The sequence below is a fragment of the Triticum urartu genome, chromosome 4A (genome assembly GCF_056163025.1).
Source record: "Triticum urartu cultivar PI428250 chromosome 4A, HENAU_Tu73, whole genome shotgun sequence".
Lineage (NCBI taxonomy): Eukaryota > Viridiplantae > Streptophyta > Magnoliopsida > Poales > Poaceae > Triticum > Triticum urartu.
In genome coordinates, this window is record NC_141876.1 from 460,216,862 (window position 1) to 460,230,476 (window position 13,615).

The 13,615-nt window shown below is 39.5% G+C and overlaps 1 long non-coding RNA gene across 11 annotated transcripts; it reads left to right on the top strand.

Moving 5' to 3' along the window:
• The first annotated feature begins 5,283 nt into the window (after positions 1-5,283).
• Positions 5,284-11,759, top strand: LOC125552095 (uncharacterized). 11 transcript variants are annotated; one of them, XR_007303382.2, is made up of 6 exons: positions 5,284-6,245; positions 7,303-7,390; positions 7,637-7,701; positions 7,994-8,056; positions 8,519-9,816; positions 10,366-11,759. It is a non-coding gene; the product is annotated as an uncharacterized LOC125552095 (long non-coding RNA). The 11 variants fall into 11 exon arrangements; XR_007303384.2 differs by lacking the exon at positions 7,994-8,056 and having other exon boundaries at positions 10,366-10,495; positions 10,964-11,759; XR_007303386.2 differs by lacking the exon at positions 7,994-8,056 and having other exon boundaries at positions 10,366-10,495; positions 11,563-11,759.
• The last annotated feature ends 1,856 nt before the right edge of the window (positions 11,760-13,615 follow it).

Here is a 13,615-nt window from a genome sequence, read left to right on the forward strand (position 1 = left end):
TCGAGCATCCCTGTTTGCATAGATATTGAAAGTGTGATTACTATAAAAGTGGCACTAGTTGAAGCATAGACTCACAAATATAAGCATTCCATGTTTGCAAAAATCTGAAGGTAGTAACAAGTTTCATCACTGGTATACTGGTTGTTGACAACCCACAAGTATAGGGGACCGCAACAGCTTTCGAGGGTAGAGTATTCAACCCAAATTTATTGATTCGACACAAGGGGAGCCAAAGAATATTCTCAAGTATTAGTAGCTGAGTTGTCAATTCAACCACACCTGGAAACTTAGTATCTGCAGCAAAGTGTTTAGTAGCAAAGTAATATGATAGTGATGGTAACGGTAACAAAAGAGTAATGAAAGCAAAGTAATGTTTTTGGTATTTTGTAGTAATTGTAACAATAGCAACGGGAAAGTAAATAAGCGTAAATCAGTATATGGAAAGCTCGTAGGCATCGGATCAATGATGGATAATTATGTCGGATGTGGTTCATCATGTAACAGTCATAACCTAGGGTGACACATAACTAGCTCCAGTTCATCAATGTAATGTAGGCATGTATTCCGAATATAGTCATACGCACTTATGGAAAAGAACTTGCATGACATCTTTTTTCCTACCCTCCCGTGGCAGCGGGGTCCTAATGGAAACTAAGGGATATTAAGGCCTCTTTTTAATAGAGAACCGGAACAAAGCATTAGCACATAGTGAATACATGAACTCCTCAAACTACGGTCATCACCGGTAAGTATCCCGATTATTGTCACTTCGGGGTTAACGGATCATAACACATAATAGGTGACTATAGACTTGTAAGATAGGATCAAGAACACTCATATATTGGTGAAAACATAATAGGTTCAGATCTGAAATCATGGTACTCGGGCCCTAGTGACAAGCATTAAGCATAGCAAAGTCATAGCAACATCAATCTCAAAACACAGTGGATACTAGGGATCAAACCCTAACAAAACTAACTCGATTACATGATAAATCTCATCCAACCCATCACCGTCCAGCAAGCCTATGATGGAATTACTCACGCACGGCGATGAGCATCATGAAATTGGTGATGGAGGATGGTTGATGATGATGACGACGGCGACGAATCCCCCTCTCCGGAGCCCCGAACGGACTCCAGATCAACCCTCCCGAGAGGCTTTAGGGCTTGGCGGCGGCTCCGTATCGTAAAACGCGATGATTTCTTCTCCTCGATTTTCTTTCTCCCCGAAAGCAGTTATATAGAGTTGGAGTTAGAGTCAGAAAGTCTCCAGGGACCCACGGTAGGGGGTGCGCCCCCACCCTCGTGAGAAGGGTGTGGGCCTCCTGGTCTTCATCTTTGGCGAGGATTTTTTATTATTTATTGTAAGACATTCCGTGGAGTTTCAGGTCATTCCAAGAACTTTTGTTTTCTGCACATAAAACAACATCATGGCAATTCTGCTGAAAACATCGTCAGTCCGGGTTAGTTCCATTCAAATCATACAAGTTAAAGTCCAAAACAAGGGCAAAAGTGTTTGGAAAAGTAGATACGACGGAGACGTATCAACTCCCCCAAGCTTAAACCCTTGCTTGCCCTCAAGCAATTCAGTTGACAAACTGAATGAAATATATAAAAAATTACAAACTCTGTTTACTCGTGTTGTTGTAAATATGTCAAGCTAGCATTCAAGTTTTCAGCAAAGATTATAACTAACCACATTTGCAATAATTCTCAGATCTCATAATTTCCCATATCAATAGCATAATCAACTAGCAAGCCATAATAATAAATCTTGGATGACAACACTTTCTCAAAACAATCATAATATGATATAATAAGATGGTATCTTGCTAGCCCTTTCTGAGACCGTAAAACATAAATGTAGAGCACCTTTAAAGATCAAGGACTGACTAGACATTGTAATTCATGGTAAAAGAGATCCAATCATAGTCACACCCAATATAAATTAACAGTGATGAATGCAAATGACAGCTGCGCTCTTCAGCTAGTGCTTTTAAGAAGAAGGTGATGACTCAATATAAAAGTAAATAGATAGGCCCTTCGCAGAGGGAAGTAGGGATTTGTAGAGGTGCCAGAGCTCAGTTTTGAAATAGAGATAGATAACATTTTGAGTGGTACATTATAGGCGGTTCCCAAACAGAATGGTAAAGTTTATACTCCCCCTCCACCAACAAACATCAATCCATGGCTTACTCGAAACAACGAGTGCCTCCAACATACATCAGGTCCCAGGGCGAGTTTTGTTTTGCAATTATTTTTGATTTAGTTTGCATAAAGCATGGGATTGAGCATCCCGGTGACCAGCCATTTGTCTCGTGAGTGAGGAGCGGAGTCCACTTCTCTTGAGAATAACCCGCCTAACATGGAAGATACAGACAGCCCTAGTTGATACATGAGCTATTCGAGCATACAAAACAAGATATTTATTTAAAGGTTTAGAGTTTGGCACATACAAATTTATTTGGAACGGCAGGTAGATACCGTATATAGGAAGGTATAGTGGACTCATCTGGAATAACTTTAGAGTTTAAGGGATTGGATGCACAAGGAATATTCCCGCTTAGTACAGGTGAAGGCTAGCAAAAGACTGGGAAGCGACCAACTAGAGAGCGACAACAACCATGTACATGCATTAAAATTAATAAACATTGGATGCAAGCATGAGTAGGATATAATCCACCATGAACATAAATATCATGAAGGCTATGTTGATTTGTTTCAACTACATGCGTGAACATGTGCCAAGTTAAGTCACTTAAATCATTCAAAAAAGGATACCACCTTATCATACCACATCATAACCATCTCAATAGCATGTTGGCACACAAGGTAAAACATTATAACTCATAGCTAATCAAGCATGTCACAAGCAACTATGATCTCTAATTGTCATTGCAAATATGTTTATTCATAACAAACTGAATCAAGAATGATGAACTCATCATATTTACAAAAACAAAAGAGGTCGAGTTCATACAAGATTTTCTCATCCCAATCAGTCCATCATATATCATCATAATTGCCTTTCACTTGCACGACTGAACGATGTGAATAATAATAAGAGTGCACGTGCATTGGATTAAGATGGAATCTGCGAGCATTCAATAAACAGGAGGAGACAAAGCCATATGGGCTCTTTTGTCAGATCAACAATAATGCATACAAGAGCCACTTCAACAATTTAAATATGGTCTTCTCCTATCGACCCCCAAAGAAAAGAAAAGAAATAAAACTATTTACACGGGAAAGCTCCCAACAAGCAAAAGAAGAATGGGAAATATTTTTGGGTTTTCTTTTTAATTACTACTACAAGCATGGAAAGTAAATTACTACTAATTTTTTTTGTTTTTCTTAAGGTTTATTAAAAACACAAAAAGAAAGCATAAAATAGAAAATAAAGTAGCATGGATGATACAATGAAAAAGTATGAGCATCGATATCTAGCAATGAGTGTGTGTGAACATAAATGTAATGTCGGTGGGAAATACGTACTCCCCCAAGCTTAGGCTTTTGGCCTAAGTTGGTATATGGCCACGACTGGCCTGGCTGATATCCGTAGTAAAAGTTGGGGTCGTACTGAGATGCAGCGGCTATCGCCTCCTGAGCTGCAGTGCGGCGACGAGCAGCCTCCGCTCTCCTCTCATACTCATCTGCTTCCTCTCTAGTAATAGTATATCCTCCTCTTGCTTGATAATCAAAAAAGCAGGAGCAGGGAGAGTAATATGGACAGCACGACGTCTGTCAAAGATTAGTCGGTACTGGAAAGGTGATTCGTTCCTCTCGACAAAATGGTGGTGAACCATAGCATTAAAATCTAGATAGGCAGGAGGTAATTCAATATCATCTTCGCGTACATCTATACCAAGAAAATTAGCTACGCGGGTTGCATAAATTCCACCAAAGAAATCTCCATTACGTCAATTATGATGCAACTTACGAGGTACTATGGCTCCCAAATGATAAGATTGGTCTCCTGACACAGCACTCCTGAGAATGCTAAGGTCGGACACACATGTGACATGCTTCATCCTTAGCATTTATGCACCTACCTATGAAGAAAGCAAAATGATGTATAACAGGAAAGTGAATGCTCCCTATGGTAGCTTGCGTTATATCTCTAGATTCCCCTACAGTTATACTAGCAAGAAAGTTTCTAAATTCAGATTTAGGGGGATCCCTAACACTACCCCATTGTGGAAGTTTGCATGCAGTGGTAAAATCCTCTAAGTCCATGGTATAAGATTTATCATAAAGATCAAACAGGACAGTTGGAGAGTTACGTGAAGTGGAAAATTCAAACCTCCTCACAAATGAACTAGTGAGGTTATGATACTGACTGCACTTCTCTTCCTCGAAGCTCACAAGATCAGCGTTACGCAAATATGCGTTGAATTCTTCTTTTATTCCCGCTCGATCCATAAAATTTTCAGAAGACCACTCACAAGGACGCACTGGAGCGTCTCTTGGTGGTTCTTCGTCAGCATCACGTATTGCAAGCCTGAGTGCTTGCTTCTTTGAAGAACCACCTTGGAACATTTTCCTAAACATTTTCTTCCTCTGAAAAATTCTGAAAAAAAATTAGTAACTTCAAAATAAAAGTAAACCAAACTCAATAATATTGATAGCAACTACTCCTACAAGTGCCTAGAGCCTATATCATGCATCAAAACTACTTTTGACCATATAAATTTGACATGCAAGCTCAAGAACAGGGTCACCTAAGCAGCAAAAATTTGTAATGAATAAAACACTAGAACAAAAACTAATTGGACCAATGGAGGAGTCACATACCAAAGAACAATCTCTCCAAACAGTTTTGTGAGAGGTGCTTTGAGCAAGGAGATCGAAAATGGCAGCAAAGAGGGCTGGAATCCGTGCTTGAGTTGGTTTTTAGTGTTTGTGGAAGGAAGAAGAAGAGGATGGGTGCAGGAATAAGTGGAGGAGGGCCACCGTGGGCCCACGAGGCAGGGGGCGCGCCCTCCACCCTCGTGGCAAGGTGGTTGGCCCCCCTGGTGTGTTCTTTGTTTCATAAATTCTCAAATATTTTAGAAAAAAATCATATTTAATTTTCAAAACATTTGGAGAACTTTTATTTTCGAGATATTTTTATATTGCGCGGATAATCAGATAATAGAAAGAAAATTATTTATTTTTATTTTATTTAATTTAAAACAAAACATAAGCCAGCCAACTCATCTCCAGAAGGCTCCCTCGATTGAGGCTTCGTCGGCCGTCCGATCTGCCTTTCTGGCTCGCCTAAACCGTTGGATCTTCACTTGCGGTTAAATTATTTTCATCCCACGGTTCATTTTTCTGCCCAATGACTAATGGGCTCGTCTCGTGTCTGTATTGGCTGGGTTGGCCGCGCCCGCGTGCAGGAGGTTTTCCCCAATCCGCACCCCGCGTTCCCCGCCAATCCATCACCCGCACCAGCCACCGCCCAAACCCTAGCCCCCTTTCCCCTCGATCCCCACAACCTCTCCCGCCTCTATCCCTCCTCCTCGCGTCACCACGGCCTCCGCCCCGGAGCCTCGCCGCCGCCTGATAATACTCCTCCACCATGCTAGCCCCTCCACCTCACCTTCCTTCTTTTTGTTATCTGCGCCCGTCATCGATGCCTGGTTCTAGATCGGGCGCGGGTTAGACGAGGTCGATGGTGGGGTGAATGGGCAGGGGAGGCGGGGGACGAGGGCAGGCAACAGTCGGCCCGTCGCGATGTGGTGAAGCTACAGGGAAGAGGGAGGAGGTCGGCGACAGGGTGAAGGAGCAAGCCGGCCCTCATGGAGGCAGCGCTACCAGCCAGCTAGGGAGGCGGTCCGGCTCGCCTCTGCTATGCCGTGAGCGGCGGCGCTACCTCTGCCTCCAGCCTCACCTCCTCTGCCAACCATGGGAAAAATTTGGGGAGACCCAAGGTGAGCTTCCCCTCCGTTGCATGACCCAAGGTGAGCTTCCCCTCTGTTGCATGCACTCCTGATCTCTAAAGATTTCTGTAGCCTAAATGCCTATGTACCATGTAAGCAAGCCCAACGTAATGCACACCATCAGCCTGATGAATGACCAAATGGTTTGTTTTTGTTGCCATATAGACCATTGACGGGTGTGCAGGAGCCCTTCTAATTGGTACTCTATGTGTGTTTTCTTTTCTTTTGTTGCAGAATAATAATTCAAGTGGATGGCCAATGCGCCTTGTTGTTTAGCGGTATGATGGTCGGTGAAAGTATGTTCTATATATATTGCAAGGTGATGGGCTGCTGACTTTTCTTGCCCACTTCTGCTGATTTCTACCCACTTCTGCTTAATTTGATCAGTTTTGCTAAAGCACATCTAGATGTGCCATAAGTATTGCACATCTAAGTCCTATGTCATTGATCTTACGTCGAGATTCGTGTGGATACTTCCTTTTTTCCTTTTTCTTTTCTCTTTATGCTTGATTCACTCACTTAGATGTGCAATAACTAGAGCACATCTAGATGTGCCCTAGACACACCCTAATTTGATATCTGATGTATAAGTAATGCACTAATATACAATACATAAAAAATGACCCGTGTTATATTTCAAAAGTATGGTTTTGCTATGCGCTGCTTGGAATCATTAGTGTTCGTTATTTTTGTTCAGATCTGTTGTGTATGCATGGTAGACCTTTGTAGGTTCTACTTTCTTATTCTTCAGCCATAATTCAGTTCATGACAGTTGCTGCTGTACCAAAGTGCAGACATTAAAATATTTTAGAACAGAACAATTAGATGCTTTGAGTCGTTCAAAACTGAAGGGAGCACCGAGGTATCACATTTGTAAAATCATGCATATGCAGGAGCTCAGCAGTCTACCGACCTAAATTTCTCCCTAACTTATGTCTTTTTGTTCAGTCCAGAATTTTAGGTTTCCTTGGTCACCACGGCCTCCTCTCTACTTGGCTCTCCTCTATCTTGTTTCTCTATAAAAAAATGGAAACTACCATGAGAGATAAATGCCAACTGAAAGTTAAATTCAGTTAGAACTAGCTTTTTGCACGTGTGTTCTTGATTCTTCATGTACGACCACATAGTAGGGACGCAACAAATATTTGTTAGCTAGGTTGCTTGCCTAATGAAGCTCCCATGTGGACCATTTACTGCTCTGTGTTATTGGAATTTGTTTGTAGTGTTCGCTCAGGCTAAAGAAATTCATGTCATTTTCCTCCATTTATTTCCTTTTATGCATAAGTGCTACCTTTGGCAATTGCTCTGTCAGCCTATTAATCACCGAGAAAGGTTTTTATGCAATCTGCTGAATAAGCTCACATTGTTGATTGCAGGATCATAAGATGCTTTTACACATGATTGTGTGATGCTCAGAGACATTTTGCACAGTAGAAACTTCTTCTGAAGCTTGATTTTATTCAGGTGCCTAACTGACTACCATTTCCTCGGCGTTTGTGCTTACCAGCATGCCGTAAACTTCTTGTGAAGCTCGCTGTTTCATGTGCCTAACTGACTGCCGCTTTCTATGTTCATGCTTATTTGCATCCAGACGGTGATTTTGGGCTGAAAGATTATTGCAAGCTTAGAATCTTTTAAATGTCCGTATTGACATGATTCGTATGATAAACTTCCAAAATATTCATTTAACGTTGCTATTTTTCTTTTCAGAGCCATATGATTTTTTATAGAAACATGAGCAGAGTAAAATGGACACAGCTTCTGGTACATCTGAGGTATAGAATTGGCAATCTTCATTGAATGTTGTAACATATTTACAACTAGATTCAGTTTTAAATCAGAAATAGAAGTTGTTTAAGTTTCGGATAGTTATATGATGTGCCATGTGCATGCTTTACAGTTACCTTGCAAGTGTCGTGATGTTGCATAGATATTTCTTTATCTATATGAATGTTGGACCCTGCGTGATTGATCTTATTTTGTTCCTATGTGAGAACTAGCTCTCCTTTAGTAGTGTAGTACTTCTATACTAAACTGAACCGGGAATGGTTTGATTGTGCTCTGTAGGACAGTGTGATTTATTTTCATAGAATGTTGTCATCTATATCTTGCTGAAGTACAGAACTATTGGTCAGTTAATTCTCTCACTCATCAATTTACAAATTCAGTATTTTATTTCACATGGGGCTTGGCTGGTTTACATTTAATTCATGCATCATATATGTTGTTTAGTTCAGACTTGTGCATGTGCATGCATTGGAATTGATTTAACAGAGATATAGCATGATTCTGTACATAAAAATAATATGAGTATGCATGATCTATGAATAAATGCTCGGATATAGTTAGTCGTGAGATAGTAGGAGTACCATGGGCTTACAACTTCTGGATATCGTTAATACTTAATGGTCTGTAGTTGTTCAAAAATCTGGAATGTCTTTCGAGAACTGTTGATCAGTGTTGCTATGAGTATTTCTCAGAGTTTTGGTTGCGTGGATGTACATTAGAGTAGCAGAGGTTCTTATTTTACTTTGTCCAGAAGAGGGGATTTTACTTATTTTTGTTCACAATTTTTATCTAACTTTCCATCAGCACCGACGACCACAATGGGATGGATCAAGCAGCCAAGACTCAGAGTGTGGTCGACAGTGCGACTCTTCCAGCACTGAAGTTATGTCTTTTGGGCCAATTTCAATTGCCTCACTACCTCTACACATGGATCCTGTAGGTATTTCCTAATGTAAGTGTCACTGTTTTTCTTCTTTATGTACCTGGACGGGAGTGCTCATGAGGATGACGACATGCTACTGAACTCAAATTCAAAAATGAAGTTGGGGGCCTGGGGTTTGGAGCCCCTCAGTAGAAGTGCTCAGGCGGCATGTCACAGTTGTTTGCTGATAATTTACCAAGAACAAATTTTGCTTGTCTCTAGCATTAGGCTATGAGCCCTAAAGCAGTTCCAGTGTGATGATCTACCTCTTGACTAGGAAGGGGGGATTGAAAGATAGCACTTGTCGTTTGAAGCAATTAGTATTGGACTATTTGAGGAAGTAAATGTTTAAACCACTAAACCTTATATTCTTTTGTAAAAAGGAGGGTGCAGATAAATAAGAGTTGTTGGCAGCAGCAACCTACACATGTGGAAACAGTGGCTATGGCGGCTCAAAGGGAAGTTGTGGCCGCTAGACAGCAACTCACAACTTAGTGGCAGCTCAAAGTACATATAATCTATTTCTTCTTGGAGCTATCTACTATAATATTATGACTCGGTGCTAGCTGAAGCTTCTATTTTCTCGCCTTTTGTGGTGGCGGTGATTCCTTCAACTGCAGTAGTTTTTCTACGTGCCATTGTAAGTATAGGTTTTCTACAGTTAAGCCTCTCGCATTGCAAAAAGCTACATTCCCTTGTTTTTCTATGTGCCATTGTAAGTGTAGGTTTTCTACCGGCTTCAACATAGATAATTAGCATGCGAGAGGCTTAACTGTAGCTTTTTGCGATGCTAGACGGACATATTCAGTACTGAAAATCTAGACTGTTCTTTCCACTCTGTAACAACTTCTATGCTTGCGCCACCATGATATCAGTACAACATTTCCCTATAAAATTTTGTTAGTTGCATGTAAACTGAATTGATTTACCAGTAAAAATCTGGACAACTGATTCCAGTCGATAATAACCATTGTGGCATTACCATGATATGTCATGTATCTGCTCTGAGTTGTAGTATGTTGCAAAAAGTACAATAAGAGATAGAATGTATGCACTATGGCTAGCAGTAACTTTTTTTGACTTGTACAACATTTGATCTATCTATTTTTGCAGGCTATTCCTCTTGTTGCAACCTTTTCCCATAGAATCAAAAGGAATTAGATTGAAGAAATTGCAGGAGGTACTACTTCGTGTTCCATTAGCCTTACTTTTGGAGGCTTGTCTATATATAGTCTTAGTGTCAGAGGTGTGTCAATAGTAGTATTAGTTTTTGAGGCTTGTCTATATTAGTCTTATTTTTTGGATTACGTTTCTTTCCACCTGCATCCTCTCTTCATAATGGATTACGTTTCTTTGTTATTGCCATGTGTTACTTTTTCTCATTACTGTGATCGTCAGTGCCCTTAGCAGTGGTTGTTCTTGCTTTATGGCTGCCTTCTCAGTGCACTTTTATTAGTTCTAATACATTAATATAATATGCTCGATTGACCATATTAATTATATATTTCACTTCACCGGGGCTGTTGGTCGAAGTGTTGGTTAAAATATTTTGGTGGCAGTGTATAAAACTAATTGTTGTACATGATTGTTAAGTGCACTTTTGAGCTTTGAGTAGACAAATGTGGTCATAATTACTTTAAAGGATCGTTAGTATATATTACTGTCGGATTCCCATGTTCAGTTATTCACACTATATTATTGCTTGATTCTGATAGCTTGCTATTATTAGAGCAGGAAGGGTATTCCTGGTGTGACATTCAAAAGCAGTCAAAACGGTGAGGTTTAGAACGGAGGAGCTCCGTGGAATTGTGGATAAAAAATTATCCATAACATGTCTGTCATTGCTCATGTCGACCACGGTATGTGACCGAGCAGTGACAGTTGTCTCTAATTATCAATCTTATATAGAGTCTTCTTGATTGATGATTTTGTAGCCTTCTCTTAGCTGTACCATATTAATTCTTAAAACTGGATCATTTAAAATTAGTTAGATTTAATGATTTGTTCCACTGTTTTCAAATAAGTAGTTTAAGCCCTTATTGTGTTCTGGAGCTTATTCTTTCTACCTTTTTATGATTGATTTATGCTCTCACAAGCTTAAATGTAACTATTGACATATAATCTCATGGCTCAAAGTCTTAGTTGTTGAATGTATTAAAATTTATAAGACCTGGAGTTTGCACTATAATTTCATCCAGCGGTATTCCCAGTAACTGAATGTTAAGAGCACTGACGATCCCAGGTTGTACATTTAGGTACTGGGAAATGCTTTTATCTTGCAGGCCAGTTTTACATTTATTTTTCAGTAACGAGATGACCATGAACAGGGTATCAAGGTATTTGCCTTGGCATTACTAACGTCGTGTTCAGATTACTAAAAGAAGGATTGATAACGGCATACCTTAACTCGACTGATGCTTTAACTGCTGCTTCTCTAAGCCTTGATTAGCCATGGAGATACTCAAGTTCCAAAGCCCCAAGTGAGGCTATCCTTCTAAGATCCGTTCATCCCAGTTCATTAATTTGTTTGAAATATATATGTATATTCCAATATTGCTCAATCTCCAGCTGGCCTCTAGGTTATCAGATGAAATCCGGTTAAATTTTAGGGAGGTTGACTAGGAGTGTTTGGAACTAAAGGCTTTGTTGTTGTTGTTTGAGTAGGAGTATCCCCCTTTTCTGTATAAATTTTGTTGCTATGAATAGTTGCATTGTTACGTCAGTGAAAAGTTCCTGGGCATAGTATGTGTTCCTCTAGACTTGGTTGAAAGTATTCCTTCTGTTATCCAGTTTCTCACTACGCATGTTACCTTTGTTGCTGAATTTTGCCTATAGTTTATATATAGTAGACTCACATGATTACCTGACGACTCATTCACGCAAGAACTATTGTTAATTTTTTCCTTTTCTGCAATGATGGTCGTAGCCCTTTGACTCTACAAGCCGCAAAGGAGTGAAGTGTAGAAAATATGTCCATTGTCGTTGAATTGGTGGGATTGTCACCAAGTTAGTGCTGCAGATTTCTATTTTAGAGCAAGAAGCCAAATCATGTACTTCATTGTAAATCTTGAAAAAACTTATTTATTGTCACTTCTATATCTGTTATAAACTTTTTTTTTGTGATGTGCTACTTGTCAATCTTGGTTTGACCTTCCATTTCAAGTCTGCCCTTAAATTCCAGTAGACCAAAAAGTCCTTGTTTCTTCAATTGGTTTCTCGTTTCATGTTTGCACTTCTATTACAGTACAACATTTCATAAACATGGCATTGGTCATTGTTTGTCCAGTTCCCTTAAAAAAAAGAAGAGATGGCTATAGAGAGTTCATCCTTCTAACATAACAGAGCAGAGGAGTGGGAACTATAAACATGCCTCAATGAAGAGATAAAAAATGTTGTGCAAGGCATTGGTTGTTAAGCTCCTTTAAAAAATGAAGGAATTATAGTGCATCTGACCTATAAAGGGGTTGTGAGGGACAAAACGCTATGGATTCAGAGTAGTGGGAGGGCACAGTTTACCAACGGCGCAAGGACAAAGTGTGACCTTGATTCCAAAGTTCCAGCTGACATCGCAGAATTGTATAGAGAGGATGCCTGACTATGTATGCTATGTTTCTTTCAATTTTCATTATTAAGAGGATCCTTATTATTGCCAAATTGTTAATTATTTTTAAATAGCTCTTGGTTTGAAATGGGACCATGTGCCATCTGGCGCAACAGGTACTGTTATTATACATCCTATTATTGACAGCAAGCCTTCATTGTTTTTTATTAAGGACCCTCGGGTTAAATTTGTTACCCCATGTATTTCCTTTTCAACGCCCACATTAATTTAGCTGGTCCCTGCCATATGTCCTTGCAAAATGAAACTATTTTCATCGACAACATGTCTTTAGTGGGTCTCTGCACCATTTGGCTCAATGGGTCAACTAGTATAAATAACAGAAAGTAAAAAGAGGGTACAGAAGGTTGTGCTTCTAGTTTTATCCATCTCATACTCGTCAAAAGGAATTCACTAATAAGGTTGATCAAGTCTTATTAACAAACTCATTTCAATTAACATGAAACCGGAGAAATTTCGAATAACACTAGGTTACCCCAATGGGGATATACACATCCCCAATAATAAGTATATCATATTTCTTCTTGACGGTAGAAAGAGGAAATTCAAAACCTCCAAATATAATCGATGGAATGTTTCTGATAGAATTGATACTATGAACTTGAGGTTGTTTCCTCGGAAAATGTATCGTATGCTCATTACCATTAACATGAAAAGTGACATTGCTTTTAGTGCAATCAATAACAGCCCCTGCAGTATTAAGAAAAGGTCTTCCAAGAATAATAGACATACTATCGTCCTCGGGAATATCAAGAATAACAAAGTCCGTTAAAATAGTAACGTTTGCAACTACAACAGGCACATCCTCACAAATACCGACAGGTATAGCAGTTGATTTATCATCCATTTGCAAAGATATTTTAGTAGGTGTCAACTTATTCAAGTCAAGTCTACGATATAAAGAGAGAGGCATAACATTAACACCGGCTCCAAGATCACATAAAGCAGTTTTAACATAGTTTCTTTTAATGGAGCATGGTATAGTAGGTACCCCTGGATCTCCATGTTTCTTTGGTATTCCACCTTTAAAAGTATAATTAGCAAGCATGGTGAAGATTTCAGCTTCCGGTATCTTTCTTTTATTTGTAATAATATCTTTCATGTACTTAGCATAAGGATTGGTTTTAAGCATATCAGTTAATCGCATACGCAAAAAGATAGGTCTAATCATTTCAGCAAAGCGCTCAAAATCCTCATCATCCTTTTTCTTGGATGGTTTGGAAGGAAAAGGCATGGGTTTCTGAACCCATGGTTCTCTTTCTTTACCATGTTTCCTAGCAACAAAGTCTTTTTTATCATAACGTTGATTCTTTGATTGTGGGTTATCAAGACCAACAACAGGTTCAATTTCTACATCATT